At 55.2% G+C, this 25332-nt stretch overlaps 5 long non-coding RNA genes across 10 annotated transcripts; 1 reads left to right on the top strand and 4 right to left on the bottom strand.

Moving 5' to 3' along the window:
• Positions 1-265: 265 nt before the first annotated feature.
• LOC143827461 (uncharacterized) lies at positions 266-4529 on the bottom strand. Of its 3 annotated transcripts, none has more exons than XR_013227332.1 (3): positions 4225-4529; positions 2649-2790; positions 266-1624 (listed from the first exon to the last, which is right to left on the bottom strand). It is a non-coding gene; the product is annotated as an uncharacterized LOC143827461 (long non-coding RNA). The 3 variants fall into 3 exon arrangements; XR_013227330.1 differs by having other exon boundaries at positions 267-1624; positions 4282-4507; XR_013227331.1 differs by lacking the exon at positions 4225-4529 and adding an exon at positions 3370-3792 and having other exon boundaries at positions 267-1624.
• A 48-nt stretch (positions 4530-4577) lies between these two features.
• On the top strand, positions 4578-6268 carry LOC143827456 (uncharacterized). The gene is made up of 2 exons (XR_013227323.1): positions 4578-4919; positions 5641-6268. It is a non-coding gene; the product is annotated as an uncharacterized LOC143827456 (long non-coding RNA).
• A 154-nt stretch (positions 6269-6422) lies between these two features.
• Positions 6423-8669, bottom strand: LOC143827463 (uncharacterized). The gene is made up of 2 exons (XR_013227335.1): positions 8304-8669; positions 6423-7671 (listed from the first exon to the last, which is right to left on the bottom strand). It is a non-coding gene; the product is annotated as an uncharacterized LOC143827463 (long non-coding RNA).
• A 1656-nt stretch (positions 8670-10325) lies between these two features.
• LOC143827265 (uncharacterized) lies at positions 10326-14496 on the bottom strand. Of its 3 annotated transcripts, none has more exons than XR_013227238.1 (3): positions 14280-14348; positions 12702-12843; positions 10326-11677 (listed from the first exon to the last, which is right to left on the bottom strand). It is a non-coding gene; the product is annotated as an uncharacterized LOC143827265 (long non-coding RNA). The 3 variants fall into 3 exon arrangements; XR_013227237.1 differs by lacking the exon at positions 14280-14348 and adding an exon at positions 13423-13841; XR_013227236.1 differs by having other exon boundaries at positions 10327-11677; positions 14337-14496.
• A 2075-nt stretch (positions 14497-16571) lies between these two features.
• Positions 16572-20108, bottom strand: LOC143827264 (uncharacterized). Of its 2 annotated transcripts, XR_013227235.1 has the most exons (3): positions 19659-20108; positions 18939-19080; positions 16572-18349 (listed from the first exon to the last, which is right to left on the bottom strand). It is a non-coding gene; the product is annotated as an uncharacterized LOC143827264 (long non-coding RNA). The 2 variants fall into 2 exon arrangements; XR_013227234.1 differs by having other exon boundaries at positions 16572-19080.
• Positions 20109-25332: the final 5224 nt, after the last annotated feature.

Below are 25332 nucleotides of genomic sequence, written 5' to 3'. Positions count from 1 at the left end.
AGAAGTCTTGTTTCCCAGCCCAGAATTGAGGCCTCCGGGCCCCTTGGCCCACCCCCTTCACTGTCCCACTGAAGCCGTCTCTCCTGCTCGGGCCAAGAGGGCAGAGCTACGCCCTGGGCCAAGGGCCGGACTTCGGGCAGAGCTCTGGCCCGGATCCCTTCACCCCAGACTCCTTTTTAGGAAGCTCTCAAGGGACCCAGCGCCTGTCCCTTTGACCTTTGCAGGACACACCAAAATGCATTCTTGGGACAAAGATTTCACGCTGCTTCAACAGAGCTCATTTCTTCTTTAGAAATTATACATGTATTTATTCATTACATTTTGGGTGTATCACCAGGGAACAACAGACCATTCATTCATCTATATGGAACGAGTCACTGAGAGACTCCATACCTGGTCAGCGAAGGACAAGAAGAAGAAGAAGAAGAAGAAGAGTAGGTTCTTACATGCTGCTTTTCCCTACCCGAAGGAGGCTCAAAGCGGCTTACAGTCGCCTTCCCATTCCTCACCCCGCAACAGACACCCTGTGGGGTGGGTGAGGCTGAGAGAGCGCTGATATCACTGCTCGGTCAGAACAGCTTTATCAGTGCCGTGGCGAGCCCAAGGTCACCCAGCTGGTTGCATGTGGGGGAGCGCAGAATGGAACCTGGCATGCCAGATTAGAAGTCCGCACTCCTAACCACGACATCGAACCGGCTCTCTCAAGGCCTCGTTCAAACCAAGAAAAACGTCTAGAATAGGCAGACCCGGCTTCCCCAAGGAGAAAGTTGGCCGCTTTGTTAGTGGCTCCAAGATATTTCCAAGGAGGAGCAGAATTCTTACTGTTCCTTGCAGGGACGCAGGGACGGAGTTTACTTCACGTTGCCGGCACCTCTGTGCTTAGAGAGCAACTCCATCCTTGGCTGGACGCCCAATTCTCCGTCTTCTTCCGCAGCCTGCAGGGGGTTGGGGCGTCTCTGCTCCCCTAAGCCCCGAGTAGCTGGACTGGAGGCTGCGGGAGAGCTGGGAAGATCTGCACTGCAAAAGCAACCCGTACAGCCAAAGAAACTTTGTTTGGGGGTGTTTTCCCCCCAAAGCCAATGAACTTCTGCCTGCTCAAGGAGTCTTGGGGGGGGGGTTGCTCTTGCAGCTTCCAGCGCACAGCCACAAAAAGATTCTTCCCCCCCCAAAAAAAAGCCCTTGGAGTGGCAGAACAGAGCACACATGCGCAAAGTGATGCAGCACGGGAAAATAAGGGTTCCCCCCCCCCCAAGCCCAGCAAGCCAGCCAGCCAGCAATCTAGCTAGCTGCATCTGGTAAAAAAAAAAAAAGAAAGAAAAATCCATCATGCTGAAGTTACCCCAAATTTTGCCCCATTTCTAAATTCAGTCTCCCCCCCTCCTTGAGAATTTACCCGTGCTTTTAAAAGTGGGTAGGGGAAAGCAGGTATTGTCCCACCTAAGTGGACCTCTCAGGGAAAGGAGACTGTGATATTTCAACACCTTTAAAAGAGCATTCAGAACATCCCCCACAAGCACAAAGAAGTGGGGCGAGGAGTCCCTCTTTGGGCGGCCGGAAGGCGTCTTTCTCTTTCCCATCGTCCGGAGGGGGTCTGTCTCCCGGGCGTGCTGCTGAACGGTGGTCTCTGTGGAAGGGGGAAGCGGAAACAAAGAGGGATGAGATGGGGAGGGGGGAGGCTTAAAATCCAAGTCATGAGACACCCCCTGGCAGGTTTCCCAAAAGACTCTGCCTGGCCACCAGGGCCAAGGGGGTGCTGTGAAGACGCTTCTGGGTTCCAGATCAGCCCACCACGCGGGTTCACTCCCAGACAGGAGGCCCGAACGTGGGCAGAGAGCACCTCTGCTTATCTATCAGGCCCCCCACAGGAGGAACGGGACGGGGCAGGGAGGCAGTGACGGGGTTTCCTTCACTTTGCCGGCACCTCTGTGCTTAGGGAGCAGATCCACCCTTTGCTGAATGCCTGCAGGGAGCCTGCAGGGAGTTGTGTCGTCTCTGCTCCCCTAAGCCCTTTAAGCCCCGGATAGCTGAACTGGAGGCTGCGGGAGAGCTGGGAAGATCTGCACTGCCAAAGCAACCCGTACAGCCAGAGAAACTTTGTTTTGGGGTGTTTCCCCCAAAAGCGAACGAACCTCTGCCTGCTCAAGCAGACTTGGGCGGGGGAGGGGGGGTTGCTCCCGCAGCTTCCAGCGCACAGCCAGAAAAAGATACCTCCCCCCCCCAAAAAAAAAGCCCTTGGAGTGGCGGAACAGAGCACACATGCGCAAAGTGATGCAGCTCGGGAAAAGAAGGGTTTTTTTCCCCCAAGTCCAGCAAGCCAGCCAGCCAGCAATCTAGCTAGCTGCATCTGGTTAAAAAAAAAAAATCCATCATGCTGAAGTCACTCCAAATTTTGCCCCATTTCGAAAATCAGTCTCCCCCCCTCCTTGAGAATTTACCCGCGCTTTTAAAAGTGGGTAGGGGAAAGCAGGTATTGCCCCACCTAAGTGGACCTCTCAGGGAAAGGAGACTGTGATATTTCAACACCTTTAAAAGAGCATTCAGAACATCCCCCACAACCACAAAGTGCCTTGAGTGTTTTCCCCCTTTTAGAACACAAATAAATTATTTCCTAGCTATGAATGATTTAAAAATGGAACACATTGACTGACCTCCCAGGACTAAATTATCCCCCCTGCAGGCAGCAGAAGAAGAGGGGCGAGGAGTCCCTCTTTGGGCGGCCGGAAGGCGTCTTTCTCTTTCCCATCGTCCGGAGGGGGTCTGTCTCCCGGGCGTGCTGCTGAACGGTGGTCTCTGTGGAAGGGGGAAGCAGAAACAAAGAGGGATGAGATGGGGAGGGGGGAGGCTTAAAATCCAAGTCATGAGACACCCCCTGGCAGGCTTCCCAAAAGACTCTGCCTGGCCACCAGGGCCAAGGGGGTGCTGTGAAGACGCTTCTGGGCTCCAGGTCAGCCCACCACGCAGGTTCACCCCCGGACAGGAGGCCCGAACGTGGGCAGAGAGCGTCTTTGCTGATCTATCAGGTCCCCAACATTAGGAACGGGACGGGTTGGTTTTTGTGCGAAAAGACGACTGCAGTTTTGTATAAGGTGACCAGATTGTAACACTGGTAAAGCGGGACACCGTTGACTGGGTGGGTTCTTGATTAAAATTTTGGTCTACGTGGAGCAACAAAGATTTTTACAGAACGCAAAAATAGTATGGTAATATATATATTTTTAAAATTTCAACATAACTACCATTTGCCAGGTGCCCCCAGATGTCCTTCCAAAAGCGGGACAATCTGGTCACCTTAGTGTTGTACATTCCTGCAAGGCCGGCGGAAAGAGAGTTCTGGCTTGGAGAGCCAGGGTGCCCTGTGAGGTTTTTTACCCGGCTTTTCTCTATCTGAAGGAGTCTCAAAGGGGCTTCGGATCGCCTTTCCTCGCCGCACAGCAGCCATCCTGAGAGGGAGGGGGGGTTGGGAGAGCCCTGAGAGAACTGCTGTGTGAGAACAGCTCTATCAGGACTGCGACTGGCCCAAGGCCTCCCAGCTGGCTGCCTGTGGAGGAGGAGGGGGGTTCAAGGCCACCGAGTCTGCCTTCCACAGCGGCCCCGTCCTCCCATCTCTGCGGCCAGCGAATCAGCGGGAACGGAGGACCTCCAGGCACGGCCCTGGGGCAGCTCATCCTTTCTGGATACTTATTTATTTATTAATTAATTATTTGTCCATTGAGATTAATTTGTCCTGCACACTGTCCATTTTGAGCTGAGCCGTTGCCGGGCAGCCCATCTCCCCCTCCTGGTCTTGGTCTTGCGGTTCTCAAACTGGCCACAGGATGGGAGTCGCGGGCCAGTTTTACCCGCGTATTTCCCCAGTTTGTCCGCCAGACGGCAGCACCTGCTATGCATCTCCATTGACGGCCAGAATATAGGAATCTGCTCCGCCCAGCTGGGAAGAAGCACGGGGGGGGGGGGAGAGGAGGGAGAGGAAAGGCTGCCGTCTTGTGGCCAAAGTGGGAAATGACGCGGATGCAAGGGAGGCAGACGCCGCTTTTCACGCAAAGTCCTCAGTCATGCGCACTAGGCCGGGCAGCCGAGAATGCTGGGAATTGTAGCCCCCCCCCGCCCCCGCGACGGGCAGCGCGTAATTTCTGGACTCGTTAGCCTTTTAGCACGCGAGTGGAACCCCGCAGCGATGTTTACCTCGCACCGGAAATGTACAGGCGGGAACTACTATTTCCCTACCTCTTAGGGCAGAATGCAGCGGAATTGTATAGGTGGGCCGCCGTATTACTTCCCTACCTCTTAGGGATTGGTGCCCCGGATAAGAGACTCGTGCGGAAACTAGGACCATGATATTAGTCGTTCCGCTTAGCGGTTAGTTGCCGGACTTCTCCACAGTAACCCCTTCCAGGACGACACGGATGCAGAAATCACGAAAATACACATGCGCATTACGCCAGGCAGCTGCGAATGCCGGGAAATGTAGTCCTTTCCCGTTCGGTGGACACAGGCCGTCATGCGCATTACGCACGGCAAATGGGAATGCCGAGAACTGCAGTCCTTTCATCATCCGAGGACACAGGCGGGCATGCGCACTACGCCGGGCTGCTGCGAATGCCGGGAATGACGTCATTTTTCCCGCCTATCTTCCTCCGGCGTCCAATCAAAGGGGAAGGTAGGTCCGGCCAATCGGATGGGAGTCTGAGGCGTCTTGTGCGTCGATTGGTTAAGACGCCCCGTGCGATTGGCTGAGGCGGCGAGGGCGGGACGAAGAGGGGATGGTGGAGTGACGGACAAGGCAGACCAATCGGAAGAAAGGCTGCGGCGCCGGGCGAGGCGGTTGGCTAGGCCGTTCTTCGTGATTGGCTGAGGCGCAGGGGGCGGGGCCACATGAAAATGTCCGCGCCGTCTGTTCTTCCGCGTGCAACTTCCGGCAGGTAGGTCTTTTCGTTCTTTCTTCGGCCTTCTTCTCTCCGGGGGCTCCGGGCGGGGGCGGCGCAGTCGAAGTAGGCCCGGGGGGGGGGGGGCTCCCTCCTCCCCTCCCCTCCTGGTGCCTCCGGGCCAGGCAGATCCTCAGATCCTCATCCCAGAAGCCTAAACCTTAGTCCAATGGGGCATTTTAAATATCCTGGCCACCGAGGAAGACCCTGGGGGTCAGAATGCGCTTCACTGATCTCAGTCGCATGCAGAGGGTCTATTGTGATTCACTGTCTTTAAGTTTTAATATTTGCCCTATGCTGTAATAAACATTTCTATTTTAAATTTTCCTCCGAGCCCAAACGTTAGGTTCCAAACCCAGACTTAAGGGCAAGAGACATTCAGGGAGAACAGAGGTCTCGCTCTACACGCTCTGGGTGTTTCCCGGCCCAGAATTCAGGGCCCCTTGGCGGGAGAGCCCGTCTCCTTCGCCGTCCCACAGAACCATCTCTCCTGCTCGGGCCAAGAGGGCAGAGCTACGCCCTGGTCCAAGAGCCGGACTTCGGGCAGAGCTCCGGCCTGGATCCCTTCGCCTGAGACTCCTCTTTAAGAGGAGCCAAACGGCTGTCCCTTTGTCCTTTGCAGGACACACCAAAAGGCATTCCTGGGACAAAGATTTCACGCTGCTTCACCTTTAGCCATTATACATATTCATTTATTGTGTTTTGGGTGTATCAACAGGGAACGACGGCCCGTTCGTTCATCTATGCACGGCTGTCCATACGGAACGAGATTCCCGGAGACTCCATGCCCGGTCAGCGAAGGACAAGGCCTCGTTCAAATCACAGAGAAACGCCTAAAGCGAGCAGTCCCAGCTTCCCCAAGGAGAACGGTGGCCGCTTTGTTAGTGGCTCCCAGCTATGTCCAAGTAGGAGCAGAATTCTTACCGTTCCTTGCAGGGAAGCAGTGACAGGGTGTCCTTCACTTTGCCGGCACCTCTGTGCTTAGGGAGCAGCTCCACCCTTTGCTGGATGCCTGCAGGGAGTTGTGTCGTCTCTGCTCCCCTAAGCCCTTTAAGCCCCGAGTAGCTGGACTGGAGGCTGCGGGAGAGCTGGGAAGATCTGCACTGCGGAACAAACCTGGAGAGCCAATGAACTTCTGCCTGCTCAAGGAGTCTTGGGGGGGGGGGGTTTGCTCCTGCAGCTTCCAGTGCACAGCCACAAAAAGATACCTCCCCCCCAAAAGCCCTTGGAGTGGCAGAACAGAGCACACGTGCGCAAAGTGATGCAGCTCAGGACTGTGCCCCGTCAGAAAGGAAAGAAAGAAAGTTGCATTCAGTAAAAAAAATAAATCCATCATGCTGAAGTTACTCCAAAGGTTGCCACATTTCAAAAATCGGTCAACCCTTGAGAATTCCTTTGTGGTTTTAAAAGCGGGGAGTGGGATGCAGGTATTGCCCCACCTAAGTGGAGCTCTCAGGGAAAGGAGGACTGTGAGATTTTAACACCTTTAAACACAGAGCATTCAGAACATTTATCTATTTATTTAGATTTTTATACCGCCCTTCCCTACGGCTCTGGGCGGTTTACAGAAAACATTTCAGAACACTCCATGGAACGGTATCAGTATCAATATAACAACATAACAACAATAACATACATACTAGAACTAGAACAGTATTTTGACAACCATAACTTTGACACATCCTTGATAGGTTCGACCTCTCAGTTTGGGGTGGGGGGGACCTGTAGATATTATGGGTCAGTTGGCCTCAAGCAAATGCCTGGTGGAAAAGCTCATTTTTGCAGGCCCTGTGGAATTGTGGAAGTTCCGGCAGGGCCCTGATCACTTCGGGGAGCTCCTTCCACCAGGTGGGGGCCAGGACTGAAAAGGCCCTGGCCTTTGTTGAGGTCCGACGTGCCTCTTTAGGGCCAGGGATCCGCAGCCAGTTGGAAGTGGCGGAGCGTAGAGCTCTTCTGGGGGTATAGGCAGGGAGGCGGTCTCTCAGGTACACTGGGCCCAGATCGCGTACGGCCTTAAAGGTGATTTACCAAAACCTTGAGCTTAATCCGGAATTCAACTGGGAGCCAGCCGAGTTCTTGGAATACCGGCCAGATGTGAGATCTCCATGATGTCTTAGTGAGAATCCTGGCCGCGGCGTTCTGCACCAGTTTTAGTTTCCGGGTCAAGGATAAGGGTAGGCCTGCGTAGAGCGAGCTGCAGAAGTCCAGCCTACAGGGGACGGTCGCGTGGATCACTGTGGCCAGGTGCTCTGGGTCCAGGTAGGGCGCTAGCCGGGTTGCTTGGCGGAGGAGGAAGAAGGCCAGCCGTGCTACCTTTGTGACCTGGGCTTCCATTGTAAGGGAAGCATCCAGGATCAGGCCCAGGTTCCCGGCGGAGTGAGTCGCTAGGAGTTGCACACCAGAAACGCCAGATGCGAGACGGGGCGGTAGTTGTCAGGCTCCAGAGCCAAGGATGTATTTTTGAGCAACGGGCGTACCACTGCCTCTTTTAATCCCCATTCCCCACAAAGTGCCTTGAGTGCTTTCCCCCCTTTTCAAACACAATTAAATTATTGCCTAGCTACGAATGATTTAAAAACAGAATCGACTGACCTCTCCGAAATAAATTATCCCCCCCGCCTTCAGGCAGCAGAAGAGGTGGGGTGAGGAGTCCCTCTTTGGGCACCCGGAAGGCGTCCTTCTGTCTCTGATGGCTCCCATCGCCCGGAGGGGGTCTGTCTCCCCGGCGTGCTGCTGAACGGTGATCTCTCTGGAAGGGGGAAGCGGAAAAAAAGATGCATGAGATGGGGAGGGGGGGGCTCAAATCCAGGTCACGAGACACCCCCTTGCAGCAGGAAGACTCTGCCTGGCCACCGGGGCCAAGGGGGTGCTGGGCTGGATGCACCAAGACGTTTCTGGGCTCCAGATCAGCCCACCACGCAGGTTCACCCCCAGACAGGAGGCCCGAACGTGGGCAGAGAGCGCCTTGCCTTATCTATCAGGCCCCCCACAGGAGGTACGGGGCGGAAGGGTGGGCTTTGTGCGAAGTTCCTGCGGGGCCTGCCTGGTCAGGGGGGGGGGGGTGTTCTGGCTTGGAGAGCCCCGGTCTGCTGAGCCCGCTTCCGCCCACTTTTCCTCCAGGGAGCTGCAAGGGGAAGCAAACCTCTGCTATGTCCATTTCCCCAAAAACAGCCCTGGGAGTCTTTTATACCCGGCTGTTCTCTACCCGAAGGAAGTCCCAAAGGGGCTTCCAGTCGCCTTCCCTTTCCTCTCCCCACCAAGGACGCCTGAGAGGGAGGGGGGGCTGGGAGAGCTCAGAGAGAACTGCTGTGTGAGATCAGCTCGATCAGGACTGTGACTGGCCCAGGGCCTCTCCGGGCTGCCTGTGGACTCGGGTCTCACACGGGATCGCAGGAGGAGCTCCGCTTCTGGTCACTCTGGCCGGAGCCCCGGGGGCCGGGCCTAATGCGGCCAATAAGCACCTATTTAAAATAGTAATAATAATAATAACAACAATATCTGCGCCCGCGGCTCGTTCCGGAAGCGGCTGCAGCCAATCGCGGGCCGCGCCTTAGCCAATCGCCTCGCACTACGCCTGAGACTCCCTTCCGATTGGCCTGTCTCTTCGGACGCCCCGCCTTCCTCTTTGATTGGCCGCGTGAGGAAATGGACGGGGAAGGCAACGTCAATCATCGGCGGGTCGAAGCAATGGATTGTGGGGAATGTCGTCTCTGAGGGGAGACACAAGGTGGGCCTCGCGTCTCCTCGGGTGGGGAAAGGACTTCTATTCCCGGCATACTCTGCTGCCCTGCGTAGGGCGCATGCCCATCAGTGACCGCGGATGGGGAAAGGACTTCTATTCCCGGCACCCCCGCTGCTCTGCGTAGTACGCATGCTCCCCTGTGTCCACAGGTGTTGAAAGGACTACTATTCCCGGCATTCTCTGCTGCACTGCCTAGTGCGCATGCTCATTGGTGTCCGCGGGTAGAAAAAGGACTACTATTCCCGGCATTCTCTGCTGCCCTGCCTAGTGCGCATGCTCTCCAGTGTCCTCGGGTGTTGAAAGGACTACTATTCCCGGCATTCCCTGCTCCCCGGCGTAGTGCGCATGGCCGCTTGTGTCCGCGGGTGGGGAAAGGACTACTGTTCCCGGCATTCCGTGGTGCCTGGCGTAGTGCGCATGCTCGTCCGTGGCCGCCGGTATAAGAGGACTACAATTCCCGGCATTCTCTGCAAACTAGCGTCGGGGATTTCTGCATCCGTGTCGCCCGGGAAATGGTTACGTTTGGAAGTCCGGCAACTGCCCGCTCATCGGAACGACTGAGATTATGGCCCTAGTTTCCGACCGGGTCTCTTAGCCGGTGCACTAAGGTGCCCTAAGAGGTAGGAAAGTACGTCCCCGCCTCTACATTTCCGATGCGTTATGCCCTAAGAGGTAGGAAAATAGTACACGCCTCTCAATTTCCGGTGCGTGATGGACACCGCCGAGGCGTTCCACGCAGCCCCGACGCCCGAGCTCTGCCTTGCGTGCGAGGGAAGGGCGGCGGCGGCGGTCGGGGGGCCGACGGTGCATCTTGCCCCCCCCCGCTCTCTCCCTTGACGCGGGTGGGGGGGGGGAAGGACTTCCCGGCATTCCCTGCTGCCCGGCGTAGTGCGCATGACGGGCGACTTAGCGGCAATAGCGGCTGCCCCTTTTCCCTCATAGACATGCATAGCAGGTGCTGCCGTCTGGCGGCCAAACTGGGAAAAGACGCGGAGAAAACTGGTCCGCGACTCTAAAGGTGGGGGCCCTGCGGGTCTCCTCCGGGGCTCTTCTTCTCCTGCCTCCCCGCTCCCCAAAGAGAAAAGCCGGCACCGCCTGCGCCTTCTGCTCCTCCCTGCAGCCGACCAAGCCCCGGAGTCCTTCTGGGACTGGGGGCCGAGGCCCCTCTCTAAGGGAAGGCCCAGGCCTGGGAGGGGCATGCCGCGGCAGCATATAAATATAAATAAATATCGCAGAAGGTCTCATACAGTATATGATTGTGATTCATTGATGTTGTTGGTTTTTAATATATGCACTTTACTGTAATAAATATTTCTATTTTAAATTTTCCTTCTAGCTCGACCTTTAGGTTCCAAACCCAGACTTAAGGGCAAGAGACATTTAGTGATAACAGAAGTCTTGTTTCCCAGCCCAGAATGGAGGCCTCCGGGCCCCTTGGCCCACCCCCTTCACTGTCCCACTGAAGCCGTCTCTCCTGCTCGGGCCAAGAGGGCAGAGCTACGCCCTGGGCCAAGGGCCGGACTTCGTGCAGAGCTCTGGCCCGGATCCCTTCACCCCAGACTCCTTTTTAGGAAGCTCTCAAGGGACCCAGCGCCTGTCCCTTTGACCTTTGCAGGACACACCAAAATGCATTCTTGGGACAAAGATTTCACGCTGCTTCAACAGAGCTCATTTCTTCTTTAGAAATTATACATGTATTTATTCATTACATTTTGGGTGTATCACCAGGGAACAACAGACCATTCATTCATCTATATGGAACGAGTCACTGAGAGACTCCATACCTGGTCAGCGAAGGACAAGAAGAAGAAGAAGAAGAAGAGTAGGTTCTTACATGCTGCTTTTCCCTACCCGAAGGAGGCTCAAAGCGGCTTACAGTCGCCTTCCCATTCCTCTCCCCGCAACAGACACCCTGTGGGGTGGGTGAGGCTGAGAGAGCCCTGATATCACTGCTCGGTCAGAACAGCTTTATCAGTGCCGTGGCGAGCCCAAGGTCACCCAGCTGGTTGCATGTGGGGGAGCGCAGAATGGAACCTGGCATGCCAGATTAGAAGTCCGCACTCCTAACCACGACATCGAACCGGCTCTCTCAAGGCCTCGTTCAAACCAAGAAAAACGTCTAGAATAGGCAGACCCGGCTTCCCCAAGGAGAAAGTTGGCCGCTTTGTTAGTGGCTCCAAGATATTTCCAAGGAGGAGCAGAATTCTTACTGTTCCTTGCAGGGACGCAGGGACGGAGTTTACTTCACGTTGCCGGCACCTCTGTGCTTAGAGAGCAATTCCATCCTTGGCTGGACGCCCAATTCTCCGTCTTCTTCCGCAGCCTGCAGGGGGTTGGGGCGTCTCTGCTCCCCTAAGCCCCGAGTAGCTGGACTGGAGGCTGCGGGAGAGCTGGGAAGATCTGCACTGCAAAAGCAACCCGTACAGCCAAAGAAACTTTGTTTGGGGGTGTTTCTCCCCCAAAGCCAATGAACTTCTGCCTGCTCAAGGAGTCTGGGGGGGGGGGTTTGCTCCTGCAGCTTCCAGCGCACAGCCACAAAATGATTCTTCCCCCCCCCCCAAAGCCCTTGGAGTGGCAGAACAGAGCACACATGCGCAAAGTGATGCAGCACGGGAAAAGAAGGGTTCCCCCCCCCCCGAAGCCCAGCAAGCCAGCCAGCCAGCAATCTAGCTAGCTGCATCTGGTAAAAAAAAAAAGAAAGAAAGAAAAATCCATCATGCTGAAGTTACCCCAAATTTTGCCCCATTTGAAAATTCAGTCTCCCCCCCCTCCTTGAGAATTTACCCGTGCTTTTAAAAGTGGGTAGGGGAAAGCAGGTATTGTCCCACCTAAGTGGACCTAAGGGAAAGGAGACTGTGATATTTCAACACCTTTAAAAGAGCATTCAGAACATCCCCCACAACCACAAAGAAGTGGGGCGAGGAGTCCCTCTTTGGGCGGCCGGAAGGCGTCTTTCTCTTTCCCATCGTCCGGAGGGGGTCTGTCTCCCGGGCGTGCTGCTGAACGGTGGTCTCTGTGGAAGGGGGAAGCAGAAACAAAGAGGGATGAGATGGGGAGGGGGGAGGCTTAAAATCCAAGTCATGAGACACCCCCTGGCAGGTTTCCCAAAAGACTCTGCCTGGCCACCAGGGCCAAGGGGGTGCTGTGAAGACGCTTCTGGGTTCCAGATCAGCCCACCACGCGGGTTCACTCCCAGACAGGAGGCCCGAACGTGGGCAGAGAGCACCTCTGCTTATCTATCAGGCCCCCCACAGGAGGAACGGGACGGGGCAGGGAGGCAGTGACGGGGTTTCCTTCACTTTGCCGGCACCTCTGTGCTTAGGGAGCAGATCCACCCTTTGCTGAATGCCTGCAGGGAGCCTGCAGGGAGTTGTGTCGTCTCTGCTCCCCTAAGCCCTTTAAGCCCCGGATAGCTGAACTGGAGGCTGCGGGAGAGCTGGGAAGATCTGCACTGCCAAAGCAACCCGTACAGCCAGAGAAACTTTGTTTTGGGGTGTTTCCCCCAAAAGCGAACGAACCTCTGCCTGCTCAAGCAGACTTGGGCGGGGGGGGGGGTTGCTTCCGCAGCTTCCAGCGCACAGCCAGAAAAAGATACCTCCCCCCCCCCCAAAAAAAAAAAAAAGCCCTTGGAGTGGCGGAACAGAGCACACATGCGCAAAGTGATGCAGCTCGGGAAAAGAAGGGTTTTTTTCCCCCAAGTCCAGCAAGCCAGCCAGCCAGCAATCTAGCTGCATCTGGTTAAAAAAAAAAATCCATCATGCTGAAGTCACTCCAAATTTTGCCCCATTTCAAAAATCAGTCTCCCCCCCTCCTTGAAAATTTACCCGCGCTTTTAAAACTGGGTAGGGGAAAGCAGGTATTGCCCCACCTAAGTGGACCTCTCAGGGAAAGGAGACTGTGATATTTCAACACCTTTAAAAGAGCATTCAGAACATCCCCCACAACCACAAAGTGCCTTGAGTGTTTTCCCCCTTTTAGAACACAAATAAATTATTTCCTAGCTATGAATGATTTAAAAATGGAACACATTGACTGACCTCCCAGGACTAAATTATCCCCCCTGCAGGCAGCAGAAGAAGAGGGGCGAGGAGTCCCTCTTTGGGCGGCCGGAAGGCGTCTTTCTCCTTCCCATCGTCCGGAGGGGGTCTGTCTCCCGGGCGTGCTGCTGAACGGTGGTCTCTGTAGAAGGGGGAAGCAGAAACAAAGAGGGATGAGATGGGGAGGGGGGAGGCTTAAAATCCGAGTCATGAGATCCCCCCTGGCAGGCTTCCCAAAAGACTCTGCCTGGCCACCAGGGCCAAGGGGGTGCTGTGTAGACGCTTCTGGGCTCCAGGTCAGCCCACCACGCAGGTTCACCCCCAGACAGGAGGCCCGAACGTGGGCAGAGAGCGTCTTTGCTGATCTATCAGGTCCCCAACATTAGGAACGGGACTGGTTGGTTTTTGTGCGAAAAGACGACTGCAGTTTTGTATAAGGTGACCAGATTGTAACACTGGTAAAGCGGGACACCATTGACTGGGTGGGTTCTTGATTAAAATTTTGGTCTACGTGGAGCAACAAAGATTTTTACAGAACGCAAAAATAGTATGGTAATATATATATTTTTAAAATTTCAACATAAGTACCATTTGCCAGGTGCCCCCAGATGTCCTTCCAAAAGCGGGACAATCTGGTCACCTTAGTGTTGTACATTCCTGCAAGGCCGGCGGAAAGAGAGTTCTGGCTTGGAGAGCCAGGGTGCCCTGTGAGGTTTTTTACCCGGCTTTTGTCTATCTGAAGGAGTCTCAAAGGGGCTTCGGATCGCCTTTCCTCGCCGCACAGCAGCCATCCTGAGAGGGAGGGGGGGTTGGGAGAGCCCTGAGAGAACTGCTGTGTGAGAACAGCTCTATCAGGACTGCGACTGGCCCAAGGCCTCCCAGCTGGCTGCCTGTGGAGGAGGGGGGGGCTCAAGGCCACCGAGTCTGCCTTCCACAGCGGCCCCGGCCTCCCATCACTGCGGCCAGCGAATCAGCGGGAACGGAGGACCTCCAGGCACGGCCCTGGGGCAGCTCATCCTTTCTGGATACTTATTTATTTATTAATTATTTATTTGTCCATTGAGATTAATTTGTCCTGCACACTGTCCATTTTGAGCTGAGCCGTTGCCGGGCAGCCCATCTCCCCCTCCTGGTCTTGGTCTTGCGGTTCTCAAACTGGCCACAGGATGGGAGTCGCGGGCCAGTTTTACCCGCGTATTTTCCCAGTTTGTCCGCCAGACGGCAGCACCTGCTATGCATCTCCATTGACGGCCAGAATATAGGAATCTGCTCCGCCCAGCTGGGAAGAAGCACGGGCGGGGGGGGGGGAGAGGAGGGAGAGGAAAGGCTGCCGTCTTGTGGCCAAAGTGGGAAATGACGCGGATACAAGGGAGGCAGCCGCCGCTTTCAACGCTAAGTCCTCAGTCATGCGCACTAGGCCGGGCAGCCGAGAATGCTGGGAATTGTAGCCCCCCCCCGCCCCCGCGACGGGCAGCGCGTAATTTCTGGACTCGTTAGCCTTTTAGCACGCGAGTGGAACCCCGCAGCGATGTTTACCTCGCACCGGAAATGTATAGGCGGGAACTACTATTTCCCTACCTCTTAGGGCAGAATGCAGCGGAATTGTATAGGCGGGCCGCCGTATTACTTCCCTACCTCTTAGGGATTGGTGCCCCGGATAAGAGACTCGTGCGGAAACTAGGACCATGATATTAGTCGTTCCGCTTAGCGGTTAGTTGCCGGACATCTCCACAGTAACCCCTTCCAGGACGACACGGATGCAGAAATCACGAAAATACACATGCGCATTACGCCAGGCAGCTGCGAATGCCGGGAAATGTAGTCCTTTCCCGATCGGTGGACACAGGCCGTCATGCGCATTACGAACGGCAGCTGGGAATGCCGGGAACTGCAGTCCTTTCATCATCCGAGGACACAGGCGGGCATGCGCACTACGCCGGGCTGCTGCGAAATGGACGGGGTAGGCAACGTCAATCATCGGCGGGTCGAAGCAATGGATTGTGGGGAATGTCGTCCCTGAGGGGAGACACAAGGTGGGCCTCGCGTCTCCTCGGGTGGGGAAAGGACTTCAATTCCCGGCAATAACTGCTGCCCTGCGTAGGGCGCATGCCCGTCAGTGACCGCGGGTGGGGAAAGGACTTCTATTCCCGGCATTCTCTGCTGCCCTGCCTAGTGCGCATGCCCATCAGTGTCCGCGGGTGGGGAAAGGACTTCTATTCCCGGCACCCCCTGCTGCTCTGCGTAGTACGCATGCTCCCCTGTGTCCACAGGTGTTGAAAGGACTACTATTCCCGGCATGCTCTGCTGCCCTGCGTAGTACGCATGCTCATTGGTGTCCCCGGGTGGAAAAAGGACTACTATTCCCGGCATTCTCTGCTGCCCTGCCTAGTGCGCATGCTCTCCAGTGTCCTCGGGTGTTGAAAAGACTACTATTCCCGGCATTCCCTGCTCCCCGGCGTAGTGCGCATGGCCGCTTGTGTCCGCGGGTGGCGAAAGGACTACTGTTCCCGGCATTCCGTGGTGCCTGGCGTAGTGCGCATGCTCGTCCGTGGCCGCCGGTATAAGAGGACTACAATTCCCGGCATTCTGTGCAAACTAGCGTCGGGGATTTCTGCATCCGTGTCGCCCGGGAAATGGTTACGTTTGGAAGTCCGGCAACTGCCCGCTAATCGGAACGACTGAGATTATGGCCCTAGTTTCCGACCGGGTCTCTTAGCCGGTGCACTATGTTGCCCTAAGAGGTAGGAAAGTACGCCCCCGCCTCTACATTTCCGATGCGTTCTGCCCTAAGAGGTAGGAAAATAGTACACGCCTCTCAATTTCCGGTGCGTGATGGACACCGCCGAGGCGTTCCACGCAGCCCCGACGCCCGAGCTCTGCCTTGCGTGCGAGGGAAGGGCGGCGGCGGCGGTCGGGGGGCCGACGGTGCATCTTGCCCCCCCCCGCTCCCTCCCTTGACGCGGGTGGGGGGGGGAAGGACTTCCCGGCATTTCCTGCTGCCCGGCGTAGTGCGCATGACGGGCGACTTAGCGGCAATAGCGGCTGCCCCTTTTTCCTCATAGACATGCATAGCAGGTGCTGCCGTCTGGCGGCCAAACTGGGAAAAGACGCGGAGAAAACTGGTCCGCGACTCTAAAGGTGGGGGCCCTGCGGGTCTCCTCCGGGGCTCTTCTTCTCCTGCCTCCCCGCTCCCCAAAGAGAAAAGCCGGCACCGCCTGCGCCTTCTGCTCCTCCCTGCAGCCGACCAAGCCCCGGAGTCCTTCTGGGACTGGGGGCCGAGGCCCCTCTCTAAGGGAATGCCCAGGCCTGGGAGGGGCATGCCGCGGCAGCATATAAATATAAATAAATATCGCAGAAGGTCTCATACAGTATATGATTGTGATTCATTGATGTTGTTGGTTTTTAATATATGCACTTTACTGTAATAAATATTTCTATTTCAAATTTTCCTTCTAGCTCGACCTTTAGGTTCCAAACCCAGACTTAAGGGCAAGAGACATTTAGCGAGAACAGAAGTCTTGCTCGACAGGCTCCGGCTGTTTCCCAGCCCAGAATCGAGGCCTCTGGCAGCCTCCCCAAAAGAACAGAACAGAAGTCTTGTTTCCCAGCCCAGAATGGAGGCCTCCGGGCCCCTTGGCCCACCCCCTTCACTGTCCCTCTGAAGCCGTCTCTCCTGCTCGGGCCAAGAGGGCAGAGCTACGCCCTGGGCCAAGGGCCGGACTTCGGGCAGAGCTCTGGCCCGGATCCCTTCACCCCAGACTCCTTTTTAGGAAGCTCTCAAGGGACCCAGCGCCTGTCCCTTTGACCTTTGCAGGACACACCAAAATGCATTCTTGGGACAAAGATTTCACGCTGCTTCAACAGAGCTCATTTCTTCTTTAGAAATTATACATGTATTTATGTTATTTATTCATTACATTTTGGGTGTATCACCAGGGAACAACAGACCATTCATTCATCAATATGGAAAGAGTCACTGAGAGACTCCATACCTGGTCAGTGGACAAGAAGAAGAAAAAGAAGAGTAGGTTCTTATATGCTGCTTTTCCCTACCCGAAGGAGGCTTACAGTCGCCTTCCCATTCCTCTCCCCATAACAGACACCCTGTGGGGTGGGTGAGGCTGAGAGAGCGCTGATATCACTGCCCGGTCAGAACAGTTTTATCAGTGCTGTGGCGAGCCCAAGGTCACCCAGCTGGTTGCATGTGGGGGAGCGCAGAATGGAACCTGGCATGCCAGATTAGAAATCCACACTCCTAACCACGTCACCGAACTGGCTCTCTCAAGGCCTCGTTCAAACCACAGAAAAACGTCTAGAATAGGCAGACCCGGCTTCCCCAAGGAGAAAGTTGGCCGCTTCGTTAGTGGCTCCAAGGTATTTCCAAGGAGGAGCAGAATTCTTACTGTTCCTTGCAGGGACGCAGGGACGGAGTTTCCTTCACGTTGTCGGCACCTCTGTGCTTAGAGAGCAACTCCATCCTTGGCTGGACGCCCAATTCTCCATCTTCTTCCGCAGCCTGCAGGGGGCTGGGGCGTCTCTGCTCCCCTAAGCCCCGAGTAGCTGGACTGGAGGCTGCGGGAGAGCTGGGAAGATCTGCACTGGAAAAGCAACCCGTACAGCCAAAGAAACTTTGTTTTGGGGTGTTTCCCCCCCCCCAAAGCCAATGAACTTCTGCCTGCTCAAGGAGTCTTGGGGGGGGGGGGTTCCTCCTGCAGCTTCCAGTGTACAGCCACAAAAAGATTCTTCCCCCCCAAAAGCCCTTGGAGTGGCAGAACAGAGCACACATGCGCAAAGTGATGCAGCTCAGGACTGTGCCCCATCAGAAAGGAAAGAAAGAAAGTTGCATTCAGTAAAAAAATAAATCCATCATGCTGAAGTTACTCCAAAGGTTGCCACATTTCAAAAATCGGTCAACCCTTGAGAATTCCTTTGTGCTTTTAAAAGCGGGGAGTGGGATGCAGGTATTGCCCCACCTATGTGGAGCTCTCAGGGAAAGGAGGACTGTGAGATTTTAACACCTTTAAACACAGAGCATTCAGAACATTTATCTATTTATTTAGATTTTTATACCGCCCTTCCCTACGGCTCTGGGTGGTTTACAGAAAACATTTCAGAACACTCCATGGAACGGTATCAGTATCAATATAACAACAATAACATACCAATTAGAACTAGAACAGTATTTTGACAACAATAACTTTGACACATCCTTGATAGGTTCGATCTCTCAGTTTGGGGTGGGGGGGACCTGTAGATGTTATGGGTCAGTTGGCCTCAAGCAAATGCCTGGTGGAAAAGTTCATTTTTGCAGGCCCTGTGGAATTGTGGAAGTTCCGGCAGGGCCCTGATCACTTCGGGGAGCTCCTTCCACCAGGTGGGGGCCAGGACTGAAAAGGCCCTGGCCTTTGTTGAGGTCCGACGTGCCTCTTTAGGGCCAGGGCGAGCTGCAGAAGTCCAGCCTACAGGGGACGGTCGCGTGGATCACTGTGGCCAGGTGCTCTGGGTCCAGGTAGGGCGCTAGCCTGTTTGCTTGGCGGAGGAGGTAGAAGGCCAGTGATCGCAGGGGGTTGTGTCGTCTCTGCTCCCCTAAGCCCTTTAAGCCCCAGGTAGCTGAACTGGAGGCTGCGGGAGAGCTGCGAAGATCTGCACTGCAAAAGCAACCCGTACAGCCAGAGAAACCTTGTTTTGGGGTGTTTTCCCCAAAAGCGAATGAACTTCTGCCTGCTCAAGCAGACTTGGGCGGGGGGGGGGGGGTTGCTCCTGCAGCTTCCAGCGCACAGCCACAAAAAGATACCTCCCCCCCCCCAAAGCCCTTGGAGTGGCAGAACAGAGCACACATACGCAAAGTGATGCAGCTCGGGAAAAGAAGGGTTCCCCCCCCCCCCCCCCAAGTCCAGCAAGCCAGCCAGCCAGCAATCTAGCTAGCTACATCTGGTTAAAAAAAAAATCCATCATGCTGAAGTTACTCCAAATTTTGCCCCATTTCAAAAATCAGTCTCCCCCCCCCCCTCCTTGAGAATTTACCCGTGCTTTTAAAAGTGGGTAGGGGAAAGCAGGTATTGCCCCACCTATGTGTACCTCTCAGGGAAAGGAGACTGTCATATTTCAACACCTTTAAAAGAGCATTCAGAACATCGCCCACAACCACAAAGTGCCTTGAGTGTTTTCCCCCTTTTAGAACACAAATAAATTATTTCCTAGCTATGAATGATTTAAAAATGGAACACATTGACTGACCTCCCAGGACTAAATTATCCCCCCTGCAGGCAGCAGAAGAAGAGGGGCGAGGAGTCCGTCTTTGGGCGGCCGGAAGGCGTCTTTCTCTTTCCCATCGTCCGGAGGGGGTCTGTCTCCCGGGCGTGCTGCTGAACGGTGGTCTCTGTGGAAGGGGGAAGCAGAAACAAAGAGGGATGAGATGGGGAGGGGGGAGGCTTAAAATCCGAGTCATGAGATCCCCCCTGGCAGGCTTCCCAAAACACTCTGCCTGGCCACCAGGGCCAAGGGGGTGCTGTGAAGACCCTTCTGGGCTCCAGGTCAGCCCGCCACGCAGGTTCACCCCAGACAGGAGGCCCGAACGTGGGCAGAGAGCGTCTTTGCTGATCTATCAGGTCCCCAACATTAGGAACGGGACGGGTTGGTTTTTGCGCGAAAAGACGACTGCAGTTTTCTATAAGATGACCAGTTTGGCTTCCGATCGCCTTTCCTCGCCGCACAGCAGCCATCCTGAGAGGGGGGGGGGGGGCTGGGAGAGCCCTGAGAGAACTGCTGTGTGAGAACAGCTCTATCAGGACTGCGACTGGCCCAAGGCCTCCCAGCTGTCTGCCTGTGGAGGAGGAGGGGGGCTCAAGGGTACAGAGTCTGCCTTCCACAGCGGCCCCGGCCTCCCATCTCTGCGGCCAGCGAATCAGCGGGAATGGAGCTGGAAGAGCTCAGAGAGAACTGCTGTGTAAACTCAGCTCGATCAGGACTGTGACTGGCCCAGGGCCTCTCCGGGCTGCCTGTGGACTCGGGTCTCACACGGGACCGCAGGAGGAGCTCCGCTTCTGGTCACTCTGGCCGGAGCCCCGGGTGCCGGGCCTAATGCGGCCAATAAGCACGTATTTAAAATAGTAATAATAATAATAATAACAATTAATATCTGCGCCCGCGGCTCGTTCCTAAGATGCTCCAGCCAATCGCGGGCCGCGCCTTAGCCAATCGCCTCGCACTACGCCTGAGACTCCCTTCCGATTGGCCTGGCTCTTCGGACGACCCGCCTTCCTCTTTGATTGGCCGCGAGAGGAAACGGATGGGAAAGGCAACGTCATTCTTCGTCGGTTCGAAGCAATGGATTCTGGGGAATGTCGTCTCTGAGGGGAGGCACAAAGTTGGACTCGCGTCTCCTCGGGTGGGCAAAGGAATACAATTCCCGGCAAACCCTGCTGCCCTGCGTAGTGCGCATTCTCATCAGTGTCCGCGGGTGGGGAAAGGACTTCTATTCCCGGCATTCTCTGCTGCCCTTCCTTGTGCGCATGATCACCAGTGTCCACGGGTGTTGAAAGAACTACTATTCCCGGCAGACACTGCTGCCCTGCGTAGTACGCATGCTCGCCTGTGACCACGGGTGTTTAATGGACTACTATTCCCGGCATTCCCTGCTGCTCTGCGGAGTGCGCATGCTCGCTAGTGTCCGCGTTTGGAACAAGGACTACTATTCCCGGCATTCCCTGCTCCCCGGCTTAGTGCGCATGGTCGCTTGTGTCAGTGGGTGGGGAAAGGACTACTGTTCCCGGCATTCCGTGGTGCCTGGCGTAGTGCGCATGCTCTTCCGTGTCCACGGGTATAAGAGGACTACAATTCCCGGCATTCTTTCTAAACTAGCGTCCGGATTTCTGCATCCGTGTCGACCCGGAAATGGTTATATTTGGAAGTCCGGCATCTGCCCGCTAATCGGAACGACTGAGATTATGGCCCTAGTTTCCGACCGGGTCTCTTAGCCGGTGCACTAAGGTGCCCTAAGAGGTAGGAAAGTACGTCCCCGCCTCTACATTTCCGATGCGTTCTGCCCTAAGAGGTAGGAAAATAGTAGACGCCTCTCAATTTCCGGTGCGTGATGGACACCGCCGAGGCGTTCCACGCAGCCCCGACGCCCGAGCTCTGCCTTGCGTGCGAGGGAAGGGCGGCGGCGGCGGTCGGGGGGCCGACGGTGCATCTTGCCCCCCCCCCCGCTCCCTCCCTTGACGCGGCTGGGGGGGGGGGAAGGACTTCCCGGCATTCCCTGCTGCCCGGCGCAGTGCGCATGACGGGCGACTTAGCGGCAATAGCGGCTGCCCCTTTTTCCTCATAGACATGCATAGCAGGTGCTGCCGTCTGGCGGCCAAACTGGGAAAAGACGCGGAGAAAACTGGTCCGCGACTCTAAAGGTGGGCCCTGCGGGTCTCCTCCGGGGCTCTTCTTCTCCTGCCTCCCCGCTCCCCAAAGAGAAAAGCCGGCACCGCCTGCGCCTTCTGCTCCTCCCTGCAGCCGACCAAGCCCCGGAGTCCTTCTGGGACTGGGGGCCGAGGCCCCTCTCTAAGGGAAGGCCCAGGCCTGGGAGGGGCATGCTGTTCCAATCCAAAGTAATGCCCCCAAATCCTGACATTTTACAGGACTCTCGAGGAAGAAGAGCAGACGGAGGCCAAGGTGCTTCATGGGGATCATGGTGGGACTCCAGCCTCGAGAGTTACCTGACCACACCAAAAAAGGGAAACAAACCTGTACCTAACGAGACAAGTAAGAGACACAAAGGTTGAGCTGGAAGGAAAACTTAAACTACGACTATTTATTAGTCAAGTGCAGATGTGAAGAATTAAAAACACGTTGAATGAAAGTGGGGCAGACACTGAGGGGGTGGATTTAGCATACTACTCAGGCTAGTAGGTGCTTGACTGATCTGAGTCGCATGTCGGACCAGCTCCTTGGAAGAAACTTCGGTCCTTGATCCATACCGGCCTGGCCACGGCGTAGAGTTGTTTGCCTTGACGGATATCCGGCGCGAGCTGGATCGAGGTGGTTCGGCCATTCTCGTGCTTTTAGATCTGTCGGCCGCATTTGATGCGTGGACCACGAGATTTTGGCCCGCTGCCTTGCCAGGGCCGGGATTAGGGGGACTGCACTAAAGTCTATTTTCTCTGGAACCCGACACAGGGGGTTGCTGTGAGGGAGGAGTTGTTGGCCCCTTCCGGACTCCCTTGTGGAGAACCTCAGGGGGCGATACTCTCCCCTACGCTCTTTAACCTCCATATGCCTCCTCTAGCCCAGCTGGCCGGGGGGCTACGTGCTGGGTTACCATCAACATGCAGATGACACCCAGCTCTACCTCCTAATGGATGGCAGGCTGGACTCCCCCCCCCCCCCCGGATACATTTGCCACATGTTTAGAAGCAGTGGCTGGATGGCTCAGGCAGAACCACCTGAAACTTAACCCCTCCAAGACGGAGGTCCTGTGGCTGGGTAGCAGGGGGCAGGATCAGGAAGCGTGCCTCCCATGCCTGGATGGTGCGCAATTAGCACCTGCACCAACAGCCAGGAATTTGGGCGTGATCTTTGATGCCTCCCTTTCCACGGAGGCTCAGATCACGAAAGTAGCCCGAATGGCATTTTTCCATCTGTGCCAAGCACGGCTACAAGCGCCCCACCATGTCCTCTGAACACTTGGCGACAGTGATCCATGCAACGGTCACTTCCAGACTAGACTACTGTAACTATGCAGGCCTACCTTTGGCTTTGACCCAGAAATTGCAGCTGGTAAAAAATGCGGCTGCATTGGTCCTCACTGGTACATGGTGGAGGGCCCCTATTCAGCTGGTGCTACACCATCTGCACAGGTTACCAGTCTGCTTCCGGATCAAGTTTAAGGTTCTGGTTTTAACCCTTAAGGCTTTATGCGGCCTGCGTATCTGCAGGACCTCTTACCTGCTTATGCCCCCGCAGGGCTCTTCGCTCCGTGGGTCTGAACTTGCGGGTTGTCCTGGGCCCCTGGGACCTACGCCAGGCCTCAACCTGGGCCAGGCCTTTTTGAGCTGAGGATCTCTAGCTGGAATTAATGAAGTCCTTCAAAGCTTCCACATAGAGAGCGACAGACTCATGCTGAACGGGGGGGCAGGGGGGACTGGTAATATTTATTGTCCGCCATCTGATATTATGCTAGTGTTCTAAATGTGCTTTAATGGGTGATTTTAGAGGATTTTATTGTATTCATGGATTTTGTAAACCGCCGTGAGACATTTGAGAGCGGCAGTATATAAATATAAATAAATATTACTGAAGGTCTTATACAGTATATTATTGTGATTCATTGATGTCGTTGATTTTAATATATGCACTTTACTGTAATAAATATTTCTATTTTAAATTTTCCTACTAGCTCGACCTTTAGGTTCCAAACCCAGACTTAAGGGCAAGAGACATTTAGTGAGAACAGAAGTCTTGCTCGACAGGCTCCGGGTATTTCCCAGCCCAGAATTGAGGCCTCTGGCAGGCTTCCTAAAAGAACAGAACAGAAGTCTTGTTTCCCAGCCCAGAATTGAGGCCTCCGGGCCCCTTGGCCCACCTCCTTCACTGTCCCACTGAAGCCGTCTCTCCTGCTCGGGCCAAGAGGGCAGAGCTACGCCCTGGGCCAAGGGCCGGACTTCGGGCAGAGCTCTGGCCCGGATCCCTTCACCCCAGACTCCTTTTTAGGAAGCTCTCAAGGGACCCAGCGGCTGTCCCTTTGACCTTTGCAGGACACACCAAAATGCATTCTTGGGAGAAAGATTTCACGCTGCTTCAACAGAGCTCATTTCTTCTTTAGAAATGATACACGTATTTATTTTATTTATTCATTACATTTTGGGTGTATCACCAGGGAACAACAGACCATTCATTCATCTATATGAAACGAGTCACTGAGAGACTCCATATCTAGTCAGCGAAGGACAAGAAGAAGAAGAGTTGGTTCTTATATGCTGCTTTTCCCTACCCGAAGTAGGCTCAAAGCGGCTTACAGTCGCCTTCCCATTCCTCTCCCCACAACAGACACCCTGTGGGGTGGGTGAGGCTGGGAGAGCGCTGATATCACTGCCCGGTCAGAACAGTTTTATCAGTGCCGTGGCGAGCCCCAGGTCACCCAGCTGGTTGCATGTGGGGGAGCGCAGAATTGAGCTTTTAGATCTTTGGGCACTCTTTGGGCAGCCGGAAGGCGTCTTTCTCTTTCCCATCGTACGGAAGGGGTCTGTCTCTCCGGCGTGCTGCTGAACAGTGGTCTCTCTGGAAGGGGGAAGCGGAAACAAAGATGGATGAGATGGGGAGGGGGGGGGCTTGAAATCCAAGTCATGAGACACCCCCTGGCAGGCTTCCCAAAAGGGGGTGCTGTGAAGAGGCTTCTGGGTTGCAGATCAGCCCACCATGCAGGTTCATCCTGAGACGGAGGCCCGAACGTGGCCAGAGAGCGTCTTTGCTTATCTATCAGGTCCCCAACATTAGGAACAGGACAGGTTGGTTTTTGGGCGAAAAGACGACTGCAGTTTTGTATAAGGTGACCAGATTGTAACATTGGTAAAGCGGAACACCATTGACTGGGTGGGTTCATGATTAAAAATTTGGTCTACGTGGAGCAACAGAAATTTTCATAGAACGCAAAAATAGTATGGCCAGGTGCCCCCAGATGTCCCTCCAAAAGTGGGACAATCTGGTCACCTTAGTTTTGTACATTCCTGCAAGGCCAGCAGAAAGAGAGTTCTGGCTTGGAGAGCCAGGGTGTGCTTAGCGTGTTTCCTCCCACTTTTCCTCCAGGGAGCTGGGAGGAGGCGCAAACTTCTGACATTTCCATTTCCCCCAAGAGCCCTGTGAGGGTTTTTACCCGGCTTTTCTCTATCTGAAGGAGTCTCAAAGGGGCTTCCGATCGCCTTTCCTCTCCACACAGCAGCCATCCTGAGGGTGGGGGGGGGGGGCTGGGAGAGCCCTGAGAGAACTGCTGTGTGAGAACAGCTCTACCAGGACTGCGACTGGCCCAAGGCCTCCCAGCTGGCTGCCTGTGGAGGAGGAGGGGGGCTCAAGGCCACCGAGTCTGCCTTCCACAGCGGCCCAGGCCTCCCATCTCTGCGGCCAGCGAATCAGCGGGAATGGAGGACCTCCAGGCACGGCCCTGGGGCAGCTCATCCTTTCTGGATACTTATTTATTTATTATTTATTTATTTCTCTATTGAGATTAATTTGTCCTGCACACTGTCCATTTTGAGCTGAGCCGTTTCGGGGCAGCCCATCTCCCCCTCCTGGTCTTGCGGTTCTCAAACTGGCCACAGGATGGGAGTCGCGGGCCAGTTTTACCCGCGTATTTCCCCAGTTTGTCCGCCAGACGGCAGCACCTGCTATGCATCTCCATTGACGGCCAGAATATAGGAATCTGCTCCGCCCAGCTGGGAAGAAGCACGGGCGGGGGGGGGGAGAGGAGGGAGAGGAAAGGCTGCCGTCTTGTGGCCAAAGTGGGAAATGACGCGGTTGCAAGGGAGGCAGCCGCCACTTTTCACGCTAAGTCCTCAGTCATGCGCATTACGCCGGGCAGCTGAGAATGCTGGGAACTGTAGTCCTTTCCCAATCTGTGGACACAGGCCGTCATGCGCACTATGCCGTGCAG

Source organism: Paroedura picta, chromosome 17, assembly GCF_049243985.1.
Source record: "Paroedura picta isolate Pp20150507F chromosome 17, Ppicta_v3.0, whole genome shotgun sequence".
Lineage (NCBI taxonomy): Eukaryota > Metazoa > Chordata > Lepidosauria > Squamata > Gekkonidae > Paroedura > Paroedura picta.
This window is presented reverse-complemented; position numbering and strand designations above follow the sequence as displayed.